At 38.4% G+C, this 6,268-nt stretch overlaps 1 pseudogene across 1 annotated transcript; it reads right to left on the bottom strand.

Annotated features, from left to right (window-relative positions):
* Positions 1 to 5,208: 5,208 nt before the first annotated feature.
* On the bottom strand, positions 5,209 to 5,967 carry LOC116558196 (annotated as a pseudogene). Its single transcript, XR_004271899.1, has one exon. The product of XR_004271899.1 is annotated as a 60S ribosomal protein L10a pseudogene (transcript).
* Positions 5,968 to 6,268: the final 301 nt, after the last annotated feature.

The raw sequence follows: 6,268 nt of genomic DNA, 5'->3' as shown, positions 1-6,268 counted from the left end.
CTCAAATATACACATATATACATATAGTTATCTGTATAGCTGTATATATGTATACACATATAGTGCCAAATTCCTGAATTCTACTCCACTCCAAAGGTAACACTATTAAGAGTTTGACATGTATTCCAATAGAGTTTTCATTATTTATTCCAAACATATAAATATTCATGTATATGTGTGTGTGTGTGTGCGTGTGTGTGTGTGTATACAAATACTTTTGCACCAACCTCATATATCAGCATTTCAGATTGTGTGTGTTTATATATATATATATATTATTTGATAAGTGCAAGTTACTAAATAATATGAATGGTATTAGGTATATGTATGTGTATATATATATATATATGCACACACACAGACACACACACACACATTAGGCATATATATGGTTATATATGTATGTATACATATATGTATACCTAATACCATTCGTATTATTTAGTAATTTGCACCTATAAGACAATATTTCCCCTCAATGTGTATCTCTACTTTATTCTTTATAGTGTCTTATAGTGGAAATATGCTATAATTTTTTAAACCATTACCTTCACAGTTTATTCTAAGGTTTATATCATTGTTCAAATGATAAACAATGCAACAATGAGCATCTTCATGTACTTTTGCAAATGTAATCGCTAGAAGAGATTTCTTAACTAGAATGGATGTGCTAGTTTAAAAATATTATGTAATTTTTTAAAAAATACACTCATTTCCATTGACTATATAAATGCAATCGAATCGTACACCCATCCTCCTCTCTCCTTTGCTCATATCCATTCTAACTAACAGGTTACCTTTCCATGCAAGTAAATGTTCATCTCCGGTCTGTTGCTAGGCTTAGGAATACAATGTAATTCACTGTCCCTTTGACTCATGATTCCTTGCTCATCAGCTATATTAAACAACTTTCCATATGTTTATTGACCACTTAGATTTGCTTTTTGGTAAATTATTCATACTGCTTACCCACCATTCTTTGAATTGGTTGTCTTTTCATTAGCAACGTGTAAGTGCTTTTTATCATGGAGACTAAGCCTGTGTCATCTGTGCTACTTAAACATTTTCTCAGCCTATTCATCTTCGACTGACCTATTGATGTATCTTGCATTTTTTTCTACTTTATGTTGTCCACCCTATCTTTCTTTTCTTACTGAGCTACTAGGTTTCTGGTCTTCATAATTGGATTGGTAATGTAGCTTTCCAATTGCTCATCATATTTTAGTTTGTTTATAATATCATAATCCTTTCTGGAATTTATTTTTATATGTGATGTAAAATAAAAATCCAGATACATTTTTATGACAATGTACAAGTACCATTTATTAAATAATATACCATTAACTCTCAAAATTTAAACTATCACCGTTACTATATATTACATTTTAAAACATACTAAGATCAAATTTTGAATTTTGTATTCTGTTTTACTTATCTATACCACTATGAGTACTATAACTCTATTTTAATGGTTTTATGGTATGTTCTGATATCTCATAAGATCACTTGCCTTTTTTTTTTTGACAGTTTACTTAGTTAATCTTAGACATTTGTCCTTTAAAAAATTTTTAAGATCATTTTTATCCAATTTAAAACAAACATAATATAGTAACAAAATCAAAAACAAATAATATACCAACATCTCATTGGGAGTACCAGTGAAGTTGCATTCAATTAAGATATTTATTTTAAGAAAGATTTTTATTTTCCTTCTTCGCCACACAACACTCAAATTTGAGCTGGGCACATTGCTACATGGAATAATCTTTATCAACAGCCTGCTTTGCAGCTGAGTCAGCTCTGTGCTTAAGTTCTGGTAATGTTCTCCTTGCCCTCTGCAAGCATCTGGCTTAGATATGATGAAATCGGTGGTGAGAAAAAGTAGCTATGACTATTAACTTAGACCTTATGACTAGCTCTGGAAATAAGGACCTTTACAGTTATGGTTTATGTTCATTAATTATTTATTTGTTCTCTTACTCCTACTAATTTATTTAAAATACAATAGTAGGCTTAGTTCAAATCTATATCACTCTGCAATGACAGAAGCTGTTGAGACCTTATGTAAAAGACATTTGTCACCTGGATAAAGGAGAAAGACCCTAAAGGGCACATGTCATTGTCTGTGTAAATAAGTTCTCTCTGTCCCTTCGTATTCTATTCCATGTTTTTCCTTCCTGAGTGAGAAGCTCACTCATCTGCAAAGAAGGTGATTAATACAGACTTTATTCCAAGTAGCTATGTGCCCAGCTCAAATCTGAGGGGCTGTATGGCTAAGAAAGTAGGAAGATAAATATCTTTCCTAAAACAAATATATTAGTTGAGTGTAATTTCATTCATGCTTCCAATGAGATATACCAGTGAACATCTCTAATCTCCAGTTTCTTGTTTGGTTCACTCTGTGTAGACACTATCAGGGGATTAGAGGAAGGGAGAAGACATCCGCAATTATGTTGCTCAGATATTTTCGATGGTGGTTTTATCTTAAGTTGGCTGCAACCCTCTGCTGAAGTACGCAGCTCCTGACAAATAGCTTTTTCTGCACAGCTACTCTCTGAGTTCTAGTGTTTACTCCATATTCTTGCCCCTTCAGTCCTAGAAGTGGTAATGGCTCCTGCTGCTGCTGATCCTGGAATACTGCCCTATCCTTTGTTCATTTCTTTAATGTCCATGCATTTTAACAGGCCATTTTATTAAAGTCTCCTTAATTATCTAGTTTGAGTGTGCCATTTTTTTATTGCTAAGTCTCTGACGATACACCCAATCTGCCATAGAGGGCATGGACCCTCCGCTGAGCTTGGTGCCTCCAAATACTTATCTCTGTAGGAATTTCAATCTCTCTTAAATATCTTGCTTTTGTTGGTGTATAGTTTTTTTTTATTTTTTTATTTTTTATTTTTATGGCTGAGTAACAAATTAACACAATCATTGAAAATGAGTTCTCTGGGTAGCTTTAGATAGACCAAGCTCTTTTCTCTCTTTCTCACTTGTAGTTCTCAATGTAACTGTGGCGTATACTAGGAATGGAACATCTCGATGTAAGAAGGAGCTAGCAGGATCAGCCTAGACTCTACTCCAGCTCTCCTCCAGAAACAGGACATCTGTAAATGGGTCAGCCCAGGCAGCCTTGTGACCCTGAGGTATAAAGCCCAAGGTGGGCTGGCTGCAAGAGAGGCACCTAGAGATGAGAGTCCGTCTACCCTAGGCAGCTTTCCTCAGCTTGAGAGGCATGGTGTGCATTTAGGAGGCTGGTTCAACATGAGTCCTAGGCTTCTATTGTCCCTTGCTGCCTAATGTATAAGTAATAAACCTGCTTCATGTAACTTTGTGTGTGGTTTTTATGTCTTACCCGACTCTGACAAGTTGGTAACCTGTGCCCAGTGAATATGCTTCATAATGATAGCAGTTTAAAGTCCACCTATTCATTATCTCACAGTTCTGTAGGTCAGAAGCCTGGGCTTGGCATTATTGTGTCTTCTACTCAGCTTCTCACATGGCTGAAATTAAGATGTCCTCTGGCTCTCTTCTTGAGAGCTTGGGATCTTCTTCCAGGCTCATTCAGGTTGTTGGTGGAATTAAATGCCTTATGGTAACAGGCTGGGGTTCCATTTCCTTGCTGGTTGTTGGCTGATCCTAGCCACACAGCCCTCTCACAACATGGCAGCGACTTCTTCAAAGCCAGCAGGGGAATCTCTCTCCAGCCCACTGTGAGTTGTAAATAATATAATGTAGTCACAGGAGGGACCCTTCCATCATATTTGCTGCATAACGTGACTGACACAGTTTGGGTATTTGTTTCTGCCCAAACCTCATGTTGAAAAGTAATTTGCAATGTTAGCGGTGGGACCTATTGTGAGGTGTTTGGGTCATGGGGGCAGATCCCTCATGGCGTGGTTCTGTCCTCACCGTAAGTGAGTTATCACAAGAGCTGATTGTTTAAAGTGTGTGGCACCATTCCCACTCTGTCTCGCTCCTACTTCACCTTCCATCATGAGTAAAAGCCTCCTCAGAAGCTGAGCAGATGCCAGCACCATGCTTGGACAGCCTGCAGAATGATACGCTGATAAAACCTCTTTTCTTTATAAATTACCCAGTCTCAGGTATTTCTTTACAGCAATGCAAGAAGTACCTAACACTGTACCTAATTAAGGGAGTAATATACCATTATATTCCCACATTTCCCCAAACTCAAGAGAAGGGACTATTCAGAGTATGTGTGCCAGGGATGGGAATCCTGAGGGTCACTGTGGATTCTGCCTACTACAGTGGTGAAGGGGCTTCAGGCTTTCTCACTGCTTCAGATATACCTACAGCTAACTTTCCTATTGTCTTAATTATTGCACCTTCAACTATCTAAGATATCTTTGTCTCAATTTCTCAGCCTTACTGTAATTCTTTAGTATAAAATGATGTGTTGATAAGCTTTCCCACTATTGGGTTAGATGTAGCACTTTTTGGTCTGATAAGACGTAGTGATTTAGTTTGTCTTGAGATACATTTTCCAGTCTGCTGCCTGGGAGTGTGGTGAGTTTACACCAGATTGTGGCTCTTCTGTGGTTGATTGAGGAAAGCAAGCTGGAGGTCTAATAATCGTCAAATAGGCAGAATTTAACTTAATCATTCACGATCTTCTGCCTGTAACTCCAAGTCTCTCTGGTCTATTTTTTTTTTTTCCCAGAAGACCTCTTTCCCCTATGAAGGCAGCACAGGGTGTTGCCTTTCTGCTCCAAGTGGCGTTGGAAGCTGGGCTTTTAACTGCTCTCTTGTTGTCTACTAATCTACACTCACCCTTTTGATGTCCCACCTTGTCTTTCCCCTTCAGCTGTTCCAGTGCCCAGTTTCTCAGCTTTTGGGAGATTCTGTGAACAAAACCTGCTTGTTTATCTTCAGATTTACATGTTTGAGAATGAGCTGCCCTGACAACATCTTTATTATCCTTGACTAGCAGCTTTTAATTTTCATCTATTGTGCTTTGAGGTTACCTCACTTCCTCGAATATAAGGTTTTTGCTTCTGGGTTTACTATGATTATTTTGTTTTGCTTCTGTGTCTACTATGATTATTCTTTGAGGAGAAGTCATTTTCAATTAGAAAAGGGGACTCACATGGTTTTATTCTACCACAAATACCAAAGGCCAATATTATAATAATAATTACTGTCATTATTTTATTTTTTGACTGGTAACAGTAGAATTTATTCAAATGTTCCTTAGTATAGGTGCTGGGACTCACCCATGGTGCTCTTGACATTTAAAGCCCAGATATTCAGCCAGTTTTTCTTAAGCAATGGCACCAAGAAGTTGACAGACAGGTGAATGTTATACACAAGCTCACCGTCTGTCATCTTCACGTGACGGACAGCCACAGCCAGACATAACACCTTTTTCATTTGGAACTTGATTGTGGACTTCACCTCATCCACTTTGGCCACCATATTTTCGTTGTGTGTGAGCAGGGAAGGGAACTTTCCTGCCTTATTTAGGTCTGGGCTGAGGATTCATGAAATCTGCTTAATCAGAGACTCTGAGGCCAAAATTGCATGATACTTCTTGGCCAGCTTCTTGACCAGTTTCTTATTCTTGTTGAATTTTTTCAGTGCCTCAATATCTATGTAGGAGATACCCATAGCCTTGGCCTTGTTACAGTTCTGCAGGTCCCCCAGGACACACGTGGAGAACTTGGGGTGGGGAGTGGACTTAAGCCTGTTGGTGCCCGAGAAGCGCTTGTCTTCTGGGGGTTGCAGTTCTTCAGGCTGATTGGTAACTCCAACACCTCCAGGAACTTGCAGCCCTTGCGCTGGTTCTGGTGCAGGACTTCCTGCGTCGCCTGGGTACATGGTGTTGTGAGAGACTTCTTGCGCCACGTTCACGGGAAAAGAGCCTGCCATTATTTTATAATAAAGTTCATATGGCATGGCATGTACTCTGTAAGTTTGGGCTGTTCTTACAGAAAGAAGGCTTAAACCCATTGTCTCTGAAGAAATGAGTGCCAACAGGATGGCTCTTCATATGGGCGAAACTGAGAATTTGCATAGATTACTTGTGTTGGTTTGTTAGCCTACCTGTCCTCTGCAATGCCAAAAATCACCTTGCCAAGTTAGTGAAGGGCCTTGGAGTTGCTGGAGTGATGATTAGATGGGTTTCTGCTTGCAGAGTATTCATATCAGCAATAGATCAGCTGGCAGCATTTGTGTTGTTCAACTTTTAGGAATTCAAGTAATAAACGTGAATATCAGTGGTTTGAATAAGAAATATAAATGGTATGGTATT

The sequence above is a fragment of the Sapajus apella genome, unplaced genomic scaffold, assembly GCF_009761245.1.
Source record: "Sapajus apella isolate SASKATOON/1434 unplaced genomic scaffold, GSC_monkey_1.0 scaffold21, whole genome shotgun sequence".
In the NCBI taxonomy this organism is placed as follows: Eukaryota; Metazoa; Chordata; class Mammalia; order Primates; family Cebidae; genus Sapajus; species Sapajus apella.
Note: the sequence above shows the minus strand (reverse complement) of the source record. Positions and strands in the feature narration are given on the sequence as shown.